This window comes from Bos indicus, chromosome 2 (genome assembly GCF_029378745.1).
Source record: "Bos indicus isolate NIAB-ARS_2022 breed Sahiwal x Tharparkar chromosome 2, NIAB-ARS_B.indTharparkar_mat_pri_1.0, whole genome shotgun sequence".
Classification (NCBI taxonomy): domain Eukaryota; kingdom Metazoa; phylum Chordata; class Mammalia; order Artiodactyla; family Bovidae; genus Bos; species Bos indicus.
Window position 1 is genome coordinate 28,181,618 of NC_091761.1, and position 12,396 is coordinate 28,194,013.

At 40.5% G+C, this 12,396-nt stretch overlaps 1 pseudogene; it reads left to right on the forward strand.

Annotated features, from left to right (window-relative positions):
- Nucleotides 1-11,245: 11,245 nt before the first annotated feature.
- Nucleotides 11,246-12,119, forward strand: LOC109576454 (lathosterol oxidase pseudogene; annotated as a pseudogene).
- The last annotated feature ends 277 nt before the right edge of the window (nt 12,120-12,396 follow it).

Consider the following 12,396-nt stretch of genomic DNA (forward strand, 5'->3'; position numbering starts at 1 on the left):
TAGCTTGTTGTGACTAGCAGAAAGACTTTTGTAAGATAAGTGCTTAATGGCGTGAACACCCCTTCAGCAATATCATATATATTGACCTCCCCCTACTACCTCTTTGGAGCAGTTTGTTAGAGCTATCTGAAGTTCTGTCTCCAGGCTGCAGTCCTCATTTTGCCCCAAATAAAACTTAACTCGAGACTTTCATGTTATGCATCTTTTTTAAGTCGACAGAAGTAGGAGCAGAGAACTAAAGATCCTTCACTTGTCCAAGCATGATGGTTCCCATCATCTCCATGACTTCTCCTCTATGTTCTCTTGACTTCAGCCTCACTGGCCTCCCTTTAACAGAGCAGGCACTGCTTTAGCCATTCCTTCAGAAACAAGATTCTCCCAGATCCCCTTGGCTAATTCTCTCTTCTTCTCTAAGTCTTTGAATAAACATTACTTTCTCAATGAGGCCTTCCTGAACTCCACATTTAAAATTGCAACCTTCAACCCAATTACCCAGCACTCTTAATCCCCTTTACTCTGCTACTTTCTCCGCCAAAGAACACATCACTCTCTAACAGTCTATAAAATGTACTTATTTGGTCTAATATATACTCTCTCATTCTGTACTCCAAGGTTAAAGATCTTTGTTTTGTTTACTGATGTTTTTTAACTCTCAGAAGAGTACTAAGGATATTATAGGTTCTCAAATACTTGATGATGAATAAATGAATGAATTCTTTAGAAAACGCCTTCAGAAAAGCTGTGAAACAAAGCAACAGCTCAGAGGAGCTAATCACAGATGCTCTGTTCTGGAGCTTTTTATGTTCTCTTTTCACTTAGCCTCAAATTTTACTAATTATAAATTTGTTTGACATAAGGGATGTTATCTTTTAAAATGCAAATACTGTGGTATTGGCCTTAAGGATTGTCAGTTACAAACACATCATTGTGAATCAGTTTGAGTTTAGTCTCTCTCCCAGTTTCTAATGGATACTAGCTTCCTGACGAGGAAAAGAATGACAGAGGAAGCTAGGACATTTGGAAACACAATGATTTTACTGAGTGTGGACATCCTGGGTGGGCACCAGAGTGTGTAGATTTAAGGCAATATAACAGGGCTCAGCCTGGAGAGATGGGAATGGTAAAGCCACATTTACATATTAATGTTTAGTTTCTGTGATGATCTTTTCAAAATCCCTCCAAGAAAAGTTTGTTTAGATCAATGACCTCCTCCCTTAAATCAATAAATTCTGTAGGGCAAGTAGAACCTACTTCCCAAAATAAACCCAGCAGGAACTTGTTTAAACTAGTAAATGGGAACAGGAATGGGCATTTGGTTTCCTGGAGCTCTCACTGTGTCTCTTGCCAAGAGGCTAAAAATGCTTATCAGATTTGCTTCATCTAGAAAGAATGGCTCTATGTTTCCCTTGCAGCTCTCTACAGGCTGGTCCAGCTGATTAGCACTCCAGATTTCACTGCCCAACATTGTGGCACTTCCATCATTTATTTGGCCGCCATGAATAACATCAATATTACAGCCTACACAAACATCACTTTATGGCTATTTTATGACTGTTAGATTGTTGATGGTCAAGCTGTTTTCAGAGTCAACACATCATCCCTTAGTGTCCAGAGGTCTCAGATCCAATCAAAGGCCTGAACCAAACCAAGTTTGGAATAATGGTGAGGGCTGTGTGGGGCTGGTATGAGCAGTGGTGCATTGAACTCAAGCTTAAGTTTGTGGCCATTAAAGTTATTCATATTCTCAGGCTGCAGAAGTTTAATCAAATCATTTTCCTCCCACCTTTCTGGGATACCAAATGATCCTTTGTAGCACAATTTGAGATTTGAGAAAACAAAGGAAAGGATGAGAAAGCTATTGACTCTTACGGCACTGTGTCCCTGTGAGCTAAATGGAGCTATGTCTACAGAAAAGCTAAAAATCCCTCTACAGACTCTTCTGGATTAAAAGTCTTCTACAATAAATAATAATAATAGCTACCATTTACTGCATGGGCACTCCTTGTCAAACACTGTATATGTAACATCATATTTAATCCTCATACTAGCCTGAAGGATGGGTGTTATCTTTTGTTCTACAGATGAAACAAATATCTCATTGGATATCTGCCCAGGCTCCCAAAATATGAAAGGGTCAGAATCAGAGCACAAATCAGTTGCCTGAGCTAACACACATGTGCGTATTTACTTTATTATACTGTCCCCAAAGAGGAAGCATGAAGGGCATGTGGGTCTCCTGGCTCTGTCTGTAGAGAGAGTATTTCAAGATATTTGTTTTACATCAGAAATTTTCCCCCTTAGAGCATGGTGTCAGGTTTTAGACTGAGAATTCCCCTGTCTCTGTCATCTTATCAATATCTGAAACCAACAGAGTGGTTGTGGGCTCCACCTTTTCCTCCCACCCGGGTAACCAGCTGCCCACAGGAAGCACACATTTTTTTTTTTTTTGCTGCTCAGTGCCGTAAGCAGCACATGGAGAGACCTGCAGGTTATACCGGGAGAGTGAAATCACCAAGATGGCAACCTAAGTCATTCCCAACTCTGCTTCCCCTCGCAAAAACAGCAAGTCTTCATGAACAAGACTGCATTAAGGGAACCCTAGAACAGGGGTGTGAGGCAGAAGTACCTTCCTGTACCACCAAGACCAAGACAAACCATATTAGAAGGATAAGAACAGTCACACAGTACTGCACCGCCTCCCCCTCAGGTCAGCACAGCACCCTGCTGAGAGGTCTTTCCCGAGTCTCTGGTTCCTCCGATGGGAAAAGAGATCCCATGGGTTTCAAACAGCTACCCCAGTGCTGAGGGGCACTTTGTGGGATTGCATGGAGCATCACTGGGATCTGACTACAATAGAGAAGTGGGAAGGAACTCCCAAAAACCAGTCCACGATCTTGGCAGATGGAGCTCATTACCACCCAGAAACTTTGATCCCCTGCAGACCCAAGTTGATAGTCCACTCTGACCAGGGAACCCACTGGGGTGCACATTTCCCTGCCTTTGATCCTCATATAAGTTTTGCCAGTCTTCTAGTTTGGTTTGCCTACAACCATGAAAAAAGCTGAGTCATAGCCCAACGCACTGGGGATAGTGTAGCCTGACCTCATCTGGCCAGAGGGCCTGGTGACAGCACCTAGAAGCTGTGTAGTCCAGGACTGTTCTAGCTGAGAGGTGAGCGGGAGCTGACTGCCCACAGAGCAAAGTCAACATGGGGGTCTTGGAAGCTCCTCTGATATGCCCATGCAGAAGATTCATTCAGTTAAGGCCGAGGGTAGCTCAACCCCTTCCAACCAGAAAGCCTACTTGGAAAAAATTGGAGAAACCTGAAATAGCCCCTCTCTCTTCCACCAGATTAGGAAATGAAGACCCAGCAGCCCGACCTGCTGTGGAAGGTGTTTCCTAGTCTGATCTGTCAAGAAGGGTTGGTGACAACACCTGAAAGCTGCATAATTCATCAGTGTTTGAGTTAAGGAACTGGCAGCATGGCTGATAGTGCAGACTGAAGCTAGTGACCCTTTTTGGACATGGAACTTGGGGCATGGATTGGCTTAAAAAAACAAAGATTTTTACCAGTTTCAGATTTGCTCTTCTGATGCTACAGGGCAGGGAAACAAATTCATAGCCATGCTCATTGCTGTTTCCACTCATTGCCTTTAGCCTGCCTGGCCAAGACCTAACTAGAACATGTGGGGAAGCTGTGGGAAAGCAGTGTAGACCATACAACAGCCCTGCTAACATTGACACTTGAACAGAGAGCACTGTTTATGGCTTTCCCTATCTACAGACTAAACCAAGAGGCACATCTGACAAGGTATTCAGTGCACACTCCTGCCTAATATGAATCTCCAACAATAAATATTATAGACCCTGGGGCCCATCTTACTGCCCTGCCATAGCAGGAAAGCCAAGGTATAGCCCCATCTACTAATTAGTATGAATATAAATACAGGAGTTAGCCCTAACCACCTAGAAAGCCTGACTAGAGAATTCAGGTAACCATGGAGCCCATCCTATAGTAGAGAACCAAGTTACCAGTACTCAACCAAACAGAGTGCCTATCTCTGATCAAAGAGCTTTAAAAGTTGCTTATTCGGTGGGGGCGGGGGGGGGGACACACACACAAAAAAAAATGGTAGGTCCCACCTACCCAAGAATATTACCAGCAAACACACCCACAAACCCAAACTGAGCTGACTAGTGAAAATCTGTCTCTGCCAAAGCAAACTTGTAGTATCTAAGTACTCAAATGTGCAGATGTGGACATAAGAATTCAAGGGTCACAAAAGAATCAGGTAAACATGACACCAAAGGAAACAAATAAAGCACCAGTAACTAATGCTAAAGAAATGGAGATTTATGCACTTTCAACGAATTCAGAATAATCCTCTTAAGCTTAGCAAACTACAGAAAGATTCAGACAGTTTAGCAAAATAAGAAAAATAAGGCAAGAAGAAACCAAAGAAGTTGGACAAAGAAGTAGAAACCAGTGGGGAAAAAAAAAAAAAAAAACAAAAACCCAGAAACCATAGAGATGAAAAATACAGTAATAAACTCAAGAATTCAATAAAGGGTTTCAAAAGCAGACTTGAAAATGCAGAAGAATTGGTGAGATGGAGGATAAGGTATCTGAAATTATCCTATCAGATGAACAAAAAGAAAAATAAGAAAGAATGATGAAAACTTAAGGAACATCTAGGACACAATTTTTTTTAAATATTCATATTATGGGATTTCCAGAAGCATAAAATCTAAAAGGACAGAAAGTATATATAAAGTGATAATAGCTGAAAACTTCCCAAACCTAGAACCAGAAGCTAGAAGCATCTACCTGCATGAGGTAGGGCCTCGTAACAACTGGGCTGGCAGACAGTGACACCTCCCAGACCACCCACAGCAGTCAACCTGCCACAACAGACTGACCCATGTAGTCCACACAAGGCATATACCAAGGGCATATAGCTCTGGTGACCAGAGAGTGTGCTGCTGGTACCAATAGGATGTCTCCTACCAAAGTCCACTTCTCCAAGGTCAGGAAATGTAAAGCTACCAGATACATAGAAATAAAAACAGCCAGTTAGGTAAAATGAGATAATAGAGGAACATGTTTCAAATGAAGAAACAAGATAAAACCCCAGAAGAACAACTAAGTGAAGTACATATAGGCAATCTACTCAATAATTCAAGGTAATGACTGTAAAAAAAATCAAAGTACTTGGGAGAAGAATGGATGAACAGAATGAGAAGTTTTTAAAGAATTAGAAAATATAAAGAAGAGCAAGGCAGAAATGAATAATAACTGAAATGAGAAATACACTAGAATGAATCCACAGTAGATGAAAAAATACAGAGGAATGGATCAGTGAGCTGGAAGAAAGAGAAATGGAAATCACTGAAGCTGAACAAAAAAGAAAAAAAGAAAGAAATGAGGACCGCTTAAGAGACCTTTAGGACAACATCAGGCATAGCAACACCTACCTGTAGGGGCTTGGAAGGAAAAAAGAGAGGGACAGAAAATACATCGAAGACATACTATCTGCAAACTTCCTTAACCTGGGAGAGGAAACAGGCATCTAAGTCTAGAAAGCACACAGAGTCCCAGACAGAATCAACCCAAAGAGGACCATACAAAGACACGGTGTCCAAAACTGTCAAAATTTAAAGGCAATGTGAAGAGCAGCAAGGGAAAAGCAACAAGTTCATGTACAAGGGAACTCTGAAAAGGCTGTCAGTTGACTTGTCATCACAAGCTCTGTAGTTCAGAAGGCAGTGGCATGATATAAAGTAATGAAAAGGAAAACCTATAGCAAAGAAAACTCTACCCAGTAACCCATTTAGATTGAAGGAGAAATCAAAGTTTGACAGACAAGTGTTCATCACCACCAAATAAGATTTATAAGAAATATTAAAGGGACTTCTCTAAGCAAGAAAGAAAAGGACACAACTAGAAACATGAAAATAACAAAGGAAAAAGCCCATTGCTACAGGCAGATATACAGTTGCTGCTGCTAAGTCGCTTCAGTCGTGTCCAACTCTGTGCAACCCCATAGACGGCAGCCCACCAGGCTCCCCCATCCCTGGGATTCTCCAGGCAAGAACACTGGAGTGGGTTGCCAAGATATACAGTAAAAGGTTATAGATTAACCACTTACAAAGCTAGTAGGACGGCTGAGACAAAAGCAGTAAAGTCATTTACACATCTGCAATAGGTAGTTAAGGGATACACAAGACAGGAAGATGCTGGATTTCCCTGGTTAGAACTCTGCATATTCACTGCTGGCACCTGGGCTCAATACCTGGTCAGGAAACTCAGATCCCACAAGCCACACACAGTATGGCCAAAAAAAAAGACAAAAATATGTAAAATGTGATGTCAAAAATAATCATGGAGGGTGGGGAGTAAAAATGTGGGGATGTTAAAAGATCTTTGAAATTGAGAGATATGCAACTTAAAATAATTGTGTATGTAAACCTCATGACATTCATAAATCAAAACTCGTAAAACACAATAAAGATAAAGGATTCCAAACACAGCAATAGAGATAGCTATCAAATCAGAAGAGAAGAGAATAAAAGAAGGGACAAGAAAGAACCCCTAGACTGACAAAATGGCAATAAGTATCAATACATATCAAGAATTACTAAATGGACTAAATGCTTCAAACAAAGAAAGAGTGACTGAATGGGTACAAGGACAAAACCTATATTTATGCTACCTATAAGAGACTCATATCAGATCTAAAAACATACAGACTGAAAGCAATGGGATGCAAAAAGGTATTTCATGCAAATAGAAATCAAAAGAAAGCTGGGGTAGCAATACTATCAGGCAAAACATTTTAAAACAGACTGTAATAAGGGACTAAGAAGGACATTACATAATAATCAAAGGATCAATACAATAAGATACAACAGTTACAAGTATATATGCAGGCAATATAGGAGCACCTAAATACCCTGGGTGGCTCAGTGGTAAAGAATCTGCCTGCCAAGCAGAAGACACAGGTTCAATCCCTGCAGTGGAAGATTGCCTGGAGAAGGAAATGGCAACCTATTTTGGTGTTCTTGCCTGGAAATTCCATGGACAGAGGAGTCTGGCAGGCTATGGTCCATGGGGTTGCAAAAAGAGTTGGACATGATTTAGAGACTAAACAACAACAAATACATAAAATATTAACAGATGTAAAGGGAGAAACTGGCAGTAACACAATAATTGTAGGGGACTTTACCACCCCACTTGCAATGCACAGATCATTCAGGCAAAAAGTGGAAAAAAGAAATCAAGGAAACACTGGCATTAAATGACACATTTGAGCGAGTGGATTTAATAATTCTAAATAGACCATTCCGACCAAAAGAAGCAGAATACAGTTTTTCAATTACACATGGAACATTTTCCAGGATAGAGAACAAGCTAGGCCACAAAAACAACTTAGGAAATTTTAAAAAGCTGAAATTATATAAAAGCATTTTTCTGACCACAACGCTATGAACAGGAAAAAAATTGCAAAAATAAACAAGTGGAGGCTAAACTACATGCTACAAAACAACCAATGGAGCACTGAAAAAATCAAAGGAAAAAAATTTTTTTAAATCAGATCAGATCAGTCGCTCAGTTGTGTCCGACTCTTTGCGACCCCATGAATCGCAGCATGCCAGGCCTCCCTGTTCATCACCAACTCGAGTTCACCCAGACTCACGTCCATCGAGTCAGTGATGCCATCCAGCCATCTCATCCTCTGTTGTCCCCTTCTCCTCCTGCCCCCAATCCCTTCCAGCATCAGGGTCTTTTCCAATGAATCAACTCTTCGCATGAGGTGGCCAAAGTACTGGAGTTTCAGCTTTAGCATCATTCCTTCCAAAGAAGCTGGGGACAAATGAAAATGAAAACAACAATCCAAAATCTGTGGGACACAGATGAAAAAGTAGTTCTAAGAGGCAAGTTTATAGCGATACAAGCCTATCTTAGGAAATAAAAAAAAAAAATTCAAACAACCTAACCTTACATCTAAAGGAACTAGGAAAAGAACAGGTAAAACCCGAAGTTAGTAAAAGGAAAAAAAATATCATAAAGATTAAAGTGGAAATAAATGAAATAGAGACTAAAAAATCCATAAAAAAGATCAGTGAAACTAAGAGTTGGTTCTTTGGTTCCTTAAAGAACTAAAAACAGAGCTACCATGCTGCTGCTGCTGCTATGGAGAAGGCAATGGCACCCCACTCCAGTACTCTTGCCTGGAAAATCCCATGGACGGAGGAGCCTGGTAGGCTGCAGTCCATGGGGTCGCTAGGAGTCGGACACGACTGAGCGACTTCACTTTCACTTTTCACTTTCACACATTGGAGAAGGAAATGGCAACCCACTCCAGTGTTCTTGCCTGGAGAATCCCAGGGACGGCTACCATATGATCCCGCAATTCCACTTCTTGGGTTATATCTGGAGAAAAACATAGTTCGTAAGGATACATGCACTTCAGTGTTCATTGCAGCACTATTTACAATAGCCAAGACATGGAAGCAGCCTAAATTTCCATCGACAGAGGAATGGATAAAGAAGATGTGGTACATATATACAATGCAATATTACTCAGCTATTAAAAACAAATGAAATAATGCCATCTTCAGCAATGGACCTGGAGAATATCATACTAAGTGGAGTAAGTTACACAGAGAAAGACAAATAGCATATGATATCACTTATATGCAGAACCTTAAAAAAATGATACAAATTCACTTATTTATAGAACAGAAACAGACTCATAGACTTAAAAAACAGACATGATTATCGGAGGGGAAGGGTGAAGAGGAGGGAAGATTGGGAGTTTGGGATTGACATGTATACACTGCTATATTTAAAACAGATAACCAGCAAGGATCTACTGCATAGCACAGGGAAGTCTGCTCAATATTTTTTAACAACCTAAATGAGAAGAGAATTTGATAAAGAACAGAAGCATGTATGTGCATCACTGAATCACTTTGCTGTACACCTGAAACACACTATTAATCTACACTCCAATGTAAAGTTTTTAAATTAATAAAATAAAAATTAAGAGTTGGTTCTTTGAAAAACTAAACAAAACTGATAAACCTTTCACCAGACTCATCAAGAAAAACAGGCTGCTACTGCTGCTAAGTCGCTTCAGTCGTGTCCAACTCTGTGCGACCCCATAGACGGCATCTCACCAGGCTCCCCCGTCCCTGGGATTCTCCAGGCAAGAACACTGGAGTGGGTTGCCATTTCCTCCTCCAATGCATGAAAGTGAAAAGTGAAACTGAAGTCGCTCAGTCATGTCCGACTCTTCGTGACCCCATGGACTGCAGCTTACCAAGCTCCTCCGTCCATGGGATTTTCCAGGCAAGAGTACTGGAGTGGGGTGCCACTGCCTTCTCCAAAGAAAAACAGGGAGGGGCCCCAAATCAATAAAATCAGAAATGAAAGAGAAGAAGTTACAACTGACACCACAGAAATACAAAGGATCACAGGAGATTATTGTGAACAACTACATGTCAATATCCTGTGAAATGCCAGGCTGGATGAATCACAAGCTGGAATCAAAATTGCTGGGAGAAATATCAACCACCTCAGACATGCAGATGATACCACTTTAAAGGCAGAAAGTGAAGAGGAATGAAAGAGCCTCTTGATGAAAGTTAAAAAGGAGAGTGAAAAAGCTGACTTAAAACTCAACATTCAAAAAATGAAGATCATGGCATCTGGTCCTATCACTTTATGACAAATAGAGGGGGAAAAAGTGGAAACAGTGTCAGATCTCACTTTCTTGGGCTCCAAAATCAATGTGGACGGTGACTGCAGCCATGAAATTAAAAGATACTTGCTCTTTGGAAGAACAGTTATGACAAACCTAGACAGTGTATTAAAAAGCAGAGACATCACTTTGCCAATAAAGGTCTTTATAGTCAAAGCTATGGTTTTTCCAGTAGTCATGTATGGATGTGAGAGTTTGGTCCATAAAGGAGGCTGAATGCTGAAGAACTGATGCTTTCAAACTGTGGTGCAGGAAAAGACTCTTGAGAGTCCCTTAGACAGCAAGCAGATCAAACCAGTCAATCCTAAAGGAAATCAACCCTTCCAATTCATTGGAAGGACTGATGCTGAAGCTCCAATACTTTGGCTACCTGATGCAAAGAACTGGCTCGTTGGAAGACCCTGATGATGGGAAAGATTGAGGGCAAGAGGAGAAGGGGATGAAAGAGGATGAGATAGTTGGATGGCATCACTGACTCAAGAGACATGAGTTTGAGCAAACTCAGGGAGAGAGTGAGGGACAGGGAAGTCTGGTGTGCAGCAGTTCATGGGGTTGCAAAGAGTCAGACACCACTAAGTGACTAATAACAACAACATATGTCAATAAAATGGACAATCTAGAAGAAATAGGTTCCTAGAAATGTACAATCTTCCAGGACTAAACCAGAAAGAAATAGAAAAACACGAATTGATCAACTATCAGCATTAAAACTAACTCATTAAAGAAAAAAAAAAGGCAAAGCAAACAAAAACTCCCAACAAAAGTCCAGGATTGGATGGCTTCACAGATGTATTCTATCAAACATTTAGAGACTAGTTAACACCTATCCTTCCTCAAACTATTACAAAAAAAATTTCAGAGGAAGGAGGAAGACTTACAAACTTTTTCTATGAAGCTTGCATCATCCTGATACCAAAAGCATAGATATCAAAAAAAAAAGAAAATTACTGTCTGATATCACTGATGAACACAGATGCAAACATCCTCAACAAATTAACAGCTGAATCCAGCAATGCATTAGGGTGATCATAACATATGACCAAAGGGGATTTATCCCAGGGGTGCAAGAATGGTACAATATCTACAACTCATGTGATACACACTGCATAAAAAATTGAACAAAATACTAGCCAGAGCATCCAGAGCCCCATAGGAACTGAACTGGCAACTAGCAGCAAATCCACAGAGAAGGAAATGGCACCCCACTCCAGTACTCTTGCCTGGAAAATCCCATGGATGGAGGAGCCTGGTAGGCTACAGTCCATGGCGTCGAGAAGAGTCAGACATGACTGAGCGACTTCACTTTCACTTTTCACTTTAATGCATTAGAGAAGGAAATGGCAACCCACTCTAGTACTCTTGCCTGGAGAATCCCAGGGACAGGGGAGCCTGGGGGGCTGCCGTCTATAGGGTCACAGAGTCGGACACGACTGAAGCAACTTAGCAGCAGCAGCAGCAAATCCACTCTAGCAGCTAAGATGGATCTTACACTCAGTGCTATAGAGTATTGTCTGTTTGTGCTATACATATATCCTGCCACATAGCCAGAAGATGACATCTTCTGACAAGTTATTAGCCTCCCGATTATAGTATAACTTTTATTCCTTCTTTGCAACACTGAGTTATTATGTTGTCTATGATCTTTCCTTAATTAAAGACAATTTTTAAAGAATCAAGTCTATTGATAGATTATGCATTCTGTCCAGCCAATGCCATGGATCAGCATCCCCATATTTCCTCCTTTCCTGCTAGAGGTGACAGGTTACAGCAAATTGTATAATGGCATAGGAGAGTTTCCATATAGTTGGTTTCAACTCATTGCTGGTATCTATTTTTCTCTTTTTCACTGACATGCTGATCTACTGGATTCACAGAGGCTTTCATCAGAGACTTGTATATATAAGCGCTTACACAAACCTCATCACATCTGGCAGGTTCTGACTTCATTTGTAAATCATGCTTTTCACCTTCTGGATGACGTCCTTCAGAGTCTGCCTTACCATAGATATCCTTTTATCTTTCCTTTAAACATGGTAATTTATTTAGGTTCATATATCCTGGTCAATATTTATAGTTTCCATTCATGATGGTGATATTCACATTCCTTAAATCTTAAGGCCTTAATTATTAATGGCTCAACTCATCATACAGACTACCACATGCTCGTTGACTATAGTTATGGACAGTATTTCACATTGTGGGATAGAATTGGAGGCTTGTTAAAAAATCCCTCCTCCTTTGAAGGCAATGGACCACTCAGTTACGTGAGGATGACAAGAAAGCAAAAGTCGTGTAGGAAATGCTTGTAAAAATGAAAAGTTGTTCAATATAGAGTTCATAAAGACTGAGTAGATGACTGCCCAGTTGTTAAATACTTTTGATAAAGAAAGATAATCTACATATGTTCAGCCAAGAGGCATAACAATTGAACAGTATTATTTGAAATTCAGTACTGTTGGTACAGCTGAGGAATGATCACAATGATAGGTCAAGGGAATGTGATGTGAACACCAAGATTTTAATTAACTTGATGGACAGCACTTTTGATATGTTTCAAAGCTATAATTATACGATGTTCTATAAAAGGAAATAACTGCCAAGTATTTAGGTCTATCACTGAAGATTAATT